Source organism: Gossypium hirsutum, chromosome A02 (genome assembly GCF_007990345.1).
Source record: "Gossypium hirsutum isolate 1008001.06 chromosome A02, Gossypium_hirsutum_v2.1, whole genome shotgun sequence".
NCBI lineage: Eukaryota > Viridiplantae > Streptophyta > Magnoliopsida > Malvales > Malvaceae > Gossypium > Gossypium hirsutum.
This window is the reverse complement of record NC_053425.1, coordinates 15604645-15617130: the sequence shown is the minus strand read 5'-3', so window position 1 is coordinate 15617130 and position 12486 is coordinate 15604645. Positions and strand designations below refer to the sequence as shown.

Sequence of the window (12486 nt, the reverse complement as noted above, 5' to 3'; positions counted from 1 at the left end):
GCTAGAAATGAAAAAGGATTAAATTGTAAAATAAATTGTAAATTTTGAATAATAGGAACTAAATTGTGAAAAATTAAAATTTAGGGGTTTAAGTGAAAATAGGGAGTTAAATTTAGTTTAAAGTGGAATTTGTATGAAAATATAGAATTAAATGTGAAGAATAAAAATTAGCCTTGGTTTAGGGACTAAATTAGAATTTAGGCAAATATTGAGTAAAAAATTGAAATATTCAATATGAAATTGAATCGTGTTATATTGATGAATTTTAATTGTTTTAATTCTGTAGTTAACGTCGTATCGGAATCCTCGACTAAAAAGGGGAAAGATAAAGTTGACGTGGAATAGCTCGAAATTCACGGTTTTTGTTTCTATAATTCGAACTTAGTTGTTAATTGTTATAATTCAATTTAATGCATATGGTAAGTCTTGAGGTGATTATTTGGCACTTTGATTTTGAATTCAATTAAAGTTGATTGAAATGGATTGAATTGGTATATATATTATAAATGTATTGATTATTTGAATTGAAATGAATATTCATGTATATATGTGATTATATGAAAATTTTATATTGGATATTAATTGTTTTTGAAATGTGAAATTAAACCCTATTAACTGTATCGGGCTGAGTTGGATATAGATGGCATGTCATAGGATAGGAAGAGTTTAGGGATTTCTTCGACTTCGAGTTGATGATGCACTGGGTGCCAATTTACTTTGGTTTAACTGATGAGACATTGGGTGTCAAATTTATATAGCATTGGACACAATTACTACTTCGGATTTATCCGATGAGATACATGAGTTATGTACTCATGAAATGATTAATGTTATTGTTTAAATGATATGTGAGTCAAATTGTGAAAAGCTATTATATAGCAAGTGATGAAAATTGAGTATGGTATGAAATGATGTATTCATGAATTGAGTATTGAATGGTTAATACCATTGTATGAATAAATGTGGTTTTATATGTGAATAATTATTATATAGAAATTGTGTGAATTGGGATATTGTTTAACAAATGAAATATGATAGTCATGATACTAGACATTAATATGTGCTTATAATTTAATTGTGCATATGATATTATCTTGTCTTTAATATTTGGACTATAGAAATACCACTGAGTTTTACTCAGCGTACAATTTTGTTTTCAGTACGCAGGAGAGGTACTTAACTTTTGATCACCGATTCAGCATCCAACAACGATCCCGAACTCAAATGTGGTGATGTTTATCTTTTGTGTCGGCATGTACCTAGGATGTCTAAATGATAATTATTTTGTGGATGGATTATAATAAGGTTATAAGTGTAATGTTGGTTTGGTATATACCTATAAATACGTGTTTGTGTTTGAAGCCATATTATGGCATGGTAAATTGAATCAAATCTTGATAGGTGCATGTGAATTTAAGTTGATGTTTAAGTGCTCATGAACTAGGCAAAATGGATTTAATTAGGTATGTTTATAATTTGGATTTGAGTGATGCTTTGATTATATAAATTGAGGATATAATCGCGGTATCAATGAAGGTACATTGGTTAGACACCTAGGATGATTGTTTTGACATGTTTTGATTGTATTTGATCTTGTTTTGAACTAGTTAAACAAATGATTTTTGAATTTTTTAATGTCCAAGCTTGTAGGGAATGGTAAATTATTGTTTAAGGCACCTTTTAGGTCCATACGGCCAGACACATGGGCATGTGACTTGGCCGTTTGAGACACACGGCTAGCACATGGGCGTGCGAGGCCAAAGGGTATATGTCCTGGCACATGGGAATGTGGCTTGGCCGTGTGACCCAAGTAAGAGAGTTATACGGGCATAGACACGGGTTGGGACATGGCTGTGTGTCTCTACTTCGAATGCCCACACGGCCAAACACACAGGTGTGTGACTTGGTCGTGTGAACCTTGCAGCTAAAAATTTTCTGTTTTTTTTTTAAATTTTCAAATGTTCTCGATTTAGTCTCAAATCGTTTCTAAAGTGTTTCAAACTCTCAAAGGCTTAATAAGGGACTCTATGCATGTTAATGATGTATCATTTTATTATTTTAGAAATGTTTGAAATGAATGATTAGATTACAATTACTCGGGAATGCTCTGAAACCCTATCCTGGCAACTGATACGGGTTAGAGGTGTTACATGCAAATTGTTCATCACATACAACAGTTATAAAGAAGTAGAAGTACATATATTCAATTACACAGACTCAGTATCAGATTAACTCAGATTCTACCATTAGGTAGTGTTTCAATTTCATAAATCACATCACATTAGCGCTTAAACAAGTAGTAAAATTAACACTATAATTAGGAACACTCACACGATTCTAAGCCAAAACAGAGTCCCAAACACAAATACAGAGGCCTTAACGAACATTGGGAGACACAAGAACTGAAATGGGTCAATTTATGACACAAAACGAAAATCTACAAAATAGGGGCCACACGGCCGTGTGGAAGTGTTGAGGCTGTATGGAGGGGACACACGCCTGTATAACCTAGTTACATGGCCGTGTAAGCAGCCCCTGTAACTCACTGTCTAAAATTGTTAAAATAAAGTGCAGAGCAGACACAACTATGTGTCTAAGGCACTCACCCATGCGAAGATCGAAAAAATCCCCAAATTGCAGCCACACGGCCGTATGGCACCAACAATCGCCCAAAACCCTAATTTTCCAATTACACACGACCGTGTGGACTGCTTGTGTGTGGCACATGCCATGTGGCCACCCATGTGGTCATGAAACTAGACCGAAATAGGCTACAAATCATGTAATTGCTATCGAAATGGTCCTCAACCCTTGGTAACTCGGAAACATACCACAATATATAGATTTCCATTCAATTCAACAATAATATAGTACATTGATTAATCAATTTCTGAAACACATAGACACTGCTGATTTCCACAGAATCCAATCAGCAATTCGATAACGAGATTGAAAGGTTTCCGGACACACACCTGATTTGCGATATAAAGCACCCAAAAATCAACCAACGCACGAAAATAACCTCAATTCGAACCTCAAAACAAAAGGCACACAAAACTCATCAGAACATAAAGTTTGTAGTATTAATTTAGTAAAAAATAACATCAATTAATAACTCAAACTACCCTTACCCAGAAAATTCTGTCGATGAAAGTGTAAAAGAAATTAGTGAACAAAAACAAATAGAAATTTTAGAAACAAAAACCAGAATTTTACAAGAAAAAGAAAAAGAACAATCATGAGAGAAGAGAGGAAAATAAACATACATGAGAGAGGAAGAACGTGACAAAAATTGGGATATTTTCTCTTTTCAAATTAAAAATAATAAATAAGCATTTATAACTTAAAAAAAACTAAAGTTAAAATTAATTCCTCAAAACACACATGAGGATTCAAACTCGAGACCCAAGGGTAAACTAACACACCCACTACCATTGAGCCAGCAGCACCTTCTGACATTAAAATGTGACTACAAACCCAATTGCTCAACCTACTCACTGACCCTAAACACATACCTTAAAAATTTTAACCCCAAATTCTGGGGTGTTACAAGTGACTCTTTGTTTCGCCCAAGCTTGCAAGCCTTGTGTAATTTAGCTCTCTAGCCTACCTACACATTGAAACGCAACACAAATTAAGTATCATTCATCACCTAAAAACTAAAATGACGTTAAATTGCTAAAATGAACATAAAAATGCAACTACACATATATAAAACCTATTAGATGACTAAGCACCAAAGTGACATAATTTTACTCGAAAGTGAGCTAGGATAAGCATGGAGAAGCTTTGATTTCATATACCAATTTATGATTATCATAATTCCCCGACACTTACATTTTTGCTTGCCCTCAAGCAAAACCAAACTTAAAACTTACAAAAAACAAACATAAAAAACTTCCCTATTATACAATTATATATATTGTTATGAATTAGTTAAATACAATCAATTCAATCACCTTCCTTCACATATAAAAATGAGAATTGCAAAAGCTCATAATTGCCAATCATGAAATGTTGTTAGTTTAAATGGTTAATAAGGCTCAAGATAATGGATGGTCAAGAAAATACATACAATGTTCATTAACTTCCATCCAATAAATCAATGAGATTCATGCTTAAGCTATCATGATAAAATCAAACATTCAACAGTTCACCAGTGTCTTTAACTTCAATCCAAGTTTTTGATACTTGTCAAGGTCACTGATAACTCTTGAAAATAGTTATATTTCATGCCTTTAGACCTAGCTAATTGCTTGTACTTAGGTACATTTAGTTACATTTTTAGGACATTTCATTCGAATTTTCATCATTTCCTTAGGATCTTGAACTGTGTTTAAATATTATTATTTGTTACTTTTAATTGCATGTGGAAGGGTTTTGTTTAGTGGTTTCACAAGTGTAGGTTGAGGAATAAGAAATAAAGGAGTGAAGGTTTTTTGAGGTGAAAGGTTGGACATTTTGTCAGCACAAATGTCGTGGCAATTCTAGGAAGACCGAGTTAACACTCAACGCATACAAGTTTTAGCCCACCTGTACTTGTACTAGAAAAATCTTATTAGAAAGAAGAGAAGATAATCTTGGGTTGTTAGATTTACCTTAAGGAAAAAGCCTATAAAAGCCGAAGGAGGAAATCCAAAGAGGAACAAACAAGAGGAGGAGATCCTTAGGCAAAAAATAGAGGGTAGCAGTTGAGTAGAGATGGAAAGAGAGACGAAAACAATCCCTTTTAGCCATCGCAGGACACTATACTACTGGAGTGTGAATTGGACACGCGAAAGCTGTCTTCCTAAAGTCTTTCGTACTCCTTACTTTGTTCTTTCATGAATTGAATGATGAAAATAGTGTTGGATGTTATTTTGGTTTTGAATTTTATGAGCCAATCCATGAGCTAAATCTCATAGGGTTGGGATTACTTGATGAAACCTTTATTTATTTAATGGTTGAAGCATAGATCTGAAATAATTTACTGTTTCATTCAATTATTTTATTTTTAATTTTATGCGTACAATCCTTAGACATAGATGATTGTTTAGCATGTCTATAAACTAAGTATAATTCTGAAAAAGGTTGGATTAGTTGGATCGATATTGAATGATATGAGCAAGTACTCGACAGATACTTGTAGTAGACTCTAGACATAGAGCAATGTTCAAACAGAAGGAAAATAGTGCAGGGTACCATATTAAAAGCCTACAGGCACGGGTAAGGTAACTTGACGTTTTTGCTTTCGAAAGAAGTAGACCACTTTAAAACTCTTCTGAGCAGTAGATGGTTACGATTTTTCTGAGGCATTATTGACAGTAAGGGTAGATTCTTAGTAATCCCGACCTTCCCAATCAACATCATATATCCCTGAACTATTGTCGTCTTATCGTTGCCATTTCATTCTTAGTTATTTATTTGTTCATTTACATAATATTCCCGTAGTAATTCTCATAATTTCGATTACATTTCTACTGTCGTTTTGCCATAGCATTTCCAAGTATTCATTAATTCCACATATTACTTACATCATTACTCCACTAATTGCCACTGCATATTTATCACTGACTTTGACATAACATTAATCTCATTTCATTATAATAACTTGACTGCTTTTGTGTCTCAATCCGATCCTCATGGGAACGTTACTCATTCATCACTTTATTACTTGATTCAACGTGTATACTTGCACAATTCACATATAATATTCACACACGACAAGTTTTTGGCACCGTTGCCGGAGATCAACAATTTGGTGAAATTTGGTTTGATTATTTTAATTGGTAGTTTTATTTAAATTAACGTATTTACTTTTTATAGGTTTGCCATCAGTGCGTGAGAAGAGACATTCCTACAAACACTGAATATCTTTTTGATCTGGAGATTGACAAAACCTTGTGAAGAAAAAGAAAAGAATTGAGAAAAATGACTGGAAATAGGAATGGTCTTAATGATAATCCAAATGATCGCAATGAAAATCCTCCTATTGGACGTGTGGTGGATGATTGAGATAGGCCAATTAGAAAGCATGTTGTCCCAATGCTGGATTACCTGAACCTAGGGATAGTTGGACCAACCATATAGGCTCAATAGTTTGAATTGAAATCGGTAATGTTCCAGATGTTACGAACGATAGGATAGTTTAGTGGACTACCCATTGAAGACCCACTATTACATTTAACAATTTTTCTAAAATCATATGATTCATTCAAAAAGTATAGTGTTCCTGAAGATGCCTTTAAGCTTAAGCTATTATCGTATTCTTTAAGAACTCGTGCTAGAGCATGACTAAATGTTTTGTCGTCGGGAACAGTGGCATCATGAAATGATCTTTGCGAGAGGTTTTTGCTATGGTATAATCCATCGAACATGAATGCCAAGCTTAGAAATGACATCACATCTTTTCAGCAGTTAGAGGATGAAACATTATATGAAGCTTGGGAAAATGTTTGATGAATGGATTTCAGCACTGAACTCAGATGGAAATATCTATAATGAGTTGAATGCACATATGAGAATGATAATTGATGCATCTGCCAATGGTACATTGTTGGATAAATTTTACAATGAAAAGATTGCCACCAATGACTATCAGTACCCTACCACAAGAGTTGAAATGTACAAAAGAGTTGCTGGTACTATGGAGCTCGACGCAATTACTTCGTTGACAACCCAGGTATCTTCTTTAGCTAATATGATTAAAATAATAAAAATCCAACTATAGTCCAGAAGATGAAATTAGCCAAGTTTTCATGTGTTTATTGTGGCGAAGATCATGTTTTTGATGAATGCCCATCAAACCTAACATCTGTAACATCCCGAATTAGGGCCTAGTCGGAACAGTGATTTCGGGACTACAAATTTGATGTAAGAAAACTTATTTTTATTATATTTTTATGGTCTAAAAATTTACAGGATGATTTTGTAAAATTTTTGTTCAAAAATTTTGACGTTTGGGCACCCAATTTAGTCAAAAGGACTAAATTGTAAAAAATACAAAAGTTGTGTTCTACATGTTAGGGGTGTCAAATTGTTTTGAAATTTTAAATTTGAGGTCCTTAAATGGTAATTAGACCATTGGTTAATTGTTGGACAAAAATAGACATGAAATGGGTGAAATAGAATATTTTTAAGTCAGAGGCATTTTGGTAATCTAATAATTAAAAGAATTAAAAAGCCAAAGTAAGCCCAATTTGTCCATCTTCTTCATGTACCAGCCGAATCTACCATGGAAGCCATGGATAGGGTTTGGTTCAAGCTTCCAAGCTCATTTGTAAGTGATCCCGAACCCTATTTTTAATGTTCTTTACATTTTTGAAGTCTCGGTAACTCGATTTAACTATTTCTACCATTATTTTGAGCTAGAGTTCATGTTTAAAAATTTACCCATGAATGATATGCATGTGCTTTGATGTCTAATTTTATAAAATGAATGTTGGGTGTTAAATAAATGACTTTTGCTAAGTGATTTTCAGTGAAAATGCTTAAAAGGACTAAATCGTAAAAGTTATAAAATTTGTCATGAAAGTGTGTTTTAGTAGAAATTTTGGGCTACTATAGTTATGAAAATGATTCGGCTAGGATTGAAGTGAAAATAAATTGAATAAAAATCATTTTAAAAGCCTAGGGGCAAAAGAGTAAATATGATAAAGTTTAGAGGTAAATATGTAAATCTATAAAAGTATGATTTTGGGTCAAAATGAATAATGTGAGTAATAAATAAGCTATATTTGACATGTTAGATCAAGAAAACTGAGATTCGGGCTTAAATCGAGAAAGTACGAGATTATGGACTAAAATTGAATAATTAGCCGTGCTCGGATTCGACGTAAGTTCGTATGTTAATAATAATGCAATGTTATGTTTGAATTATATTCCTTACTATTATTGCATATATTGTATGATTTAATATATTGGAAAAATTGATGGAATGATGTATATGACATGGAAGGATATTACATGAAATGCAAGAAAATGATTATACATGACAAGTGATATATGAAATATGTGATATATGTGATGTAAATTCTTAAAAGCTTATTTGCTATTTGATTTATGCCTTATTATGCTATGAATGGGCAATTGGTACTATGGATAGTGAGATCGACACTTCGAGTAAGTTCGACAGAAATGTGGCAGCGAAAAATCCCGTTTAAGCTTTAGGAATAGTTGAGGATACAAGTGACATGTCACTAAGAATTAAGAAGTCTGAACTCGTTGAGTGGTCCGGGTTCGTGATATACGTGGCATCTGAGCTCGTTGAGTGGTCTGAGTTCATTATGGATGCAAGCATCCGAGCTTGTTGAGTGGTCCAAGTTCATAATGGATGCAATACATGTGATTGAGTTTCGGGCAATGATCTTGTGTGTCCTACCGGTAGCTAGGTAATCCTTGAGTGGTCGGATACCTAGCAGCTTTTGTGAGCAGCCCGTGTAGTTACACCTTGATCGATAGCTTATATGAGCAAGCCCGTGAGTAGCTCCATTGCGAGTGTTACATGATATGAGGTAGTTTCGGCTACGTATGTTTATGTGGCACTTATGTGCAAGTTTTCTGTGTATCCAATAGTATTTCGAGTGTTCAACGAGTAATGCAATGGATAATGTGATGAAAGACCCAAGGAGGGCATGTTAAAGAAGGTATGGTTATGTGATATACTACGAGTGATTTCAAGTATGTACGCTAAACTCATGAGCAATACCTTGATGAAAAATGACTTATGATGAGAAATTTTATGTATATGTATATATATATACATATATGAACATATGATAAGTATGCAAAAAGGTTTGAATGGTGAACAATCCTTATGCTTATGGTTATTGAGACTTTGAAATGTCAAGACCTCGGTGAGCTAAGATGTATGAATTATGATTATGAATTTTGTTGCAATATCATGCTAACTTACATTGTGTAATTGAAGATGGAATCCATGATATGGTGAGTTTATGATTAGTTGAAAATGAACTTACGATAGTTATCATCATATTGCACTAAAATAGTTTTGGATAGTAGTAGTACTCCGCCTTTGAAAACCACCAAAAATTGTGGAAATCAAATTAGAGATTGAATAAGATATGAAATCAAAGATTATTGAGTCTAGTTTCACATAGAGGAAATGGTGTAAGCAAAATAATTTCATATTATGAGATATTTGAATTTTTGTCAGAAAGGTCAGAGTGATTTCGGGCTCCCCTGTCTTAACTTTGGAAAATCATTAAAAATTTGTATGAAAATAACTATGGGCTAGAATTTATATAAATAAATTATTGAGTATATTTTCAAGCTAAATAGACGGGAACATTATCCGAATTCCGTACTATGAGATAATTAAGTTTTAGTAAAGAAAGGTCGAAGCTGTCAAACAGTAGAACAGGGGTAACTTTGAAGAATAAAATGTACTTATTGGCTAATCCAGAAATTATGGAAATTTTATGATAAGAAGATATATGTATCTAGTTTCAGGAAAAATTAGTGGATCTTAATTTGGAGTTCCGTAGATATAAATAATATAGTAACTATGACTTGAGAAAACAACTTGACCAGAACATAAGTAAATGTGTAATTATATTGCATTACCTTGAGAAGCATGTTGACATATTGCCTATTATTTTCATATAGAATTACTAAGCTATAAAGCTTACCCCTCTCCTTTCCATTTCTTTTAGTGTTGTCAGGTTAGCTCGGGGTTGAAGATCGTCAGAGGCAGCAACATACTATCAAGTCATCACCTTTGGAATATTGACTTATATGTATTAAGCACCTTCAAGTGAGTGGCATGTATAGGAACTTAGTTTTTATGATAGATGTTGTTATGAATAGCCAAATGTATTGGCTTATATTGATTCATTGTATATAGCCAAGAGATGTGGCTTATAATGATTGTGACTTGTAAGCCTAGTTATCTATGCTATGTTCTAATGCTTGTGATGCGATGATGTGTTTATGCTTGTGGGACATGCATGATTGGTGTTAAGGCATATGTGTATGGTAAATGCTTCATGACCAATCGAAATGGTCATAGACATGAAGTAATTGTATGATATGGAAATAAGACGATGATGATTGGACATACATGCTTGATGTTTAAATAAGGTCATTTGACAAGTCGATGAACATGAAAATTTAGTATAAACGGTCATCATATGACAGGGTCAATGAATATGGATTGTTATGTCTAGATTTAGCATTATACCAGTATGTGTAACTCATGAAAGATAGCATGTTAATGTTAAGAATACACCTTAGTGAAGTATGCTAAATCATTAAAATGATGCCATGATGTATATCTTTGATGTGTGTAAAAATGTGAGGGATTAATGGTAACAAAAGGCTTGGAAAATAGCATAAATGCTAGTCACACGGGCAGAGACAGGACCATATATCTCAGCCATGTGAAAGACACGGCCTAGCACATAGGCGTGTGGCCTGGCCGTGTGGTTCAATTTCTTTTGCTGACATCATAAACAGAGAGTTACACGGCCTGAGGACACGGGCGTGTTGAAGACACACGGACGTGTGACCCTGTTTCATTAATTTTTTTTAAGTTTTTCCAAAACGTTCCAAAGTTCTCGGTTTAGTCCAATCCACCTTTAATGCATGTTTAGAGCCTCGGTAGCTCATGTAAGGGACATTATGCATGTGATTGAATGTTTTTAATTTAAATGAGATTTTATGGCCCGATTTTACGAAATTTTGTACGTTTAAGTCCGGTAACGCCTTGAGCCTTGTCCCGGTGTCGGATACAGGTAAGGGGTGTTACAACATCAGTATACTACATGGGTAATTTTAACTAGAATAATAATCCATATTCCAACACTTACAATTTGGGGTGGAGGCAACATCCAAATTTTAGTTGGAATAATCAAGGAACGGATAGTTCACATGTAACACCCCACACATGTGCCCTATGCCGGGACGAAATACAATGCGTTACTAAACTTAAACACATGCATTTAAACATTTCCGAGTCTCCAAGACTTGATCAAATTTAAAACTTTTTTGAACTTTGTTAAAACTCTTTAACATGGGCTTACGAGGCCTCAAACATTTATTGGAATCCATTCGGAACCAACTCGAGTCCTTAAACTGACTTAATAAAAATAACCTTTAAAATAGGGCATATACCCGTGTGGAAGGGAAACACGCCCGTGTGGTCATTATAACATGGCCGTGCTGATGGCCCGTGTGACACATACGGCCTAAGCATCTAGGGACACGCCCGTGTCCCATTCCCGTGTGAATTAAATCCTAAATTCGAACCTACAAGGGTTTTCACACGGCCTGACACATGCCCGTGTCTCTCACACGGCCATGACATGCCCGTGTCTCTCATATATTTCAAATAGGTACTTGTACCACTCACAACATGGTTATACTTTCCTCGTTTAACTTAGACTGTAACTCTCACCATTGAACCATTTGGAATGCTATCAGATATTCATTAAACCTCAAACATAGGGTATGATGCCGATGCCATGTCCAAGACATAGTCTTACACTGGCTCATCCATCAAGTCGATGCCATGTCTCAGACATGGTCTTACACTGACTATCGAAATCGAGGCCGACGCCATGTCCCAGGCATGGTCTTACACTAGCTTTCATATATCCGTGCTGATGCAATATCACAGACATGGTCTTACATTGGCACCTCTATACGTGCCGATGCTATGTCCCAGACATGGTCTTACACTGACACATCCTGTAGCCGATGCATGTCCCAAACATGTCTTACACTAGCTCTCGTCTCAATGCCAATGCCATGTCCCAGCCATGGTCTTACACTGGCTTTCATAATGTAGCTGATGCATGTCTCAAACATGTCTTACACTAGCACACAAATAACCCGAATGTCATGGCATGAATATCCGATTTATTTCCTAAGGTTCAAACGGGAGTTCTACTATCTCAATATTCATCATACATAATCATTTCCAAAAACAAGAAATTTATGCTATATCAATTCAAACACATATAATAACAATGTAGTTGTATTAGTTAAACTTACCTCGGTATACAAAATGTAGACGACTAGTTCAGCTTAGTCCACTTGTTTTGCTTTTCCCCGGTCTAGGCCTGGATTTTGTAATTCTTGATCTAAAATGATAGAAATTTATTCATTTCATCAGCATATTAATCTAGACACTCAAAAATTCATAATTACGCAAATTGACCATTTTGCCCCTAGACTTTCACAAAATGACCATTTTACCCCTAGGTTCGAAATCAATTTTTATCACATTTTATCATTAATCAAGCCTAGCCAAATACTTTTTATACTAGGAGCAGCCCACAGTTCTCATTATTCCACACATTTATCAACTATTTTACAACTTATGCAAAATGGTCCTTAGTTAGGGTTTCCATGAAAACTATTTCACAAAAGTTGTTTATTTCACAACCATGATTCATTTTCTTCCATAAAATTTCAGAAAACAACATAAACACTCTCATGGTAAAACTCTAGACTTTCGACCATTTTGCAAAATAGTTCCCTTAT

The 12486-nt window shown here is 34.5% G+C and overlaps 1 long non-coding RNA gene across 1 annotated transcript; it reads right to left on the bottom strand.

The window, feature by feature from the left end:
• Nucleotides 1-1915: 1915 nt before the first annotated feature.
• On the bottom strand, nt 1916-12051 carry LOC121212518 (uncharacterized). The gene is made up of 3 exons (XR_005907786.1): nt 11995-12051; nt 3516-3610; nt 1916-3034 (listed from the first exon to the last, which is right to left on the bottom strand). It is a non-coding gene; the product is annotated as an uncharacterized lncRNA (long non-coding RNA).
• Nucleotides 12052-12486: the final 435 nt, after the last annotated feature.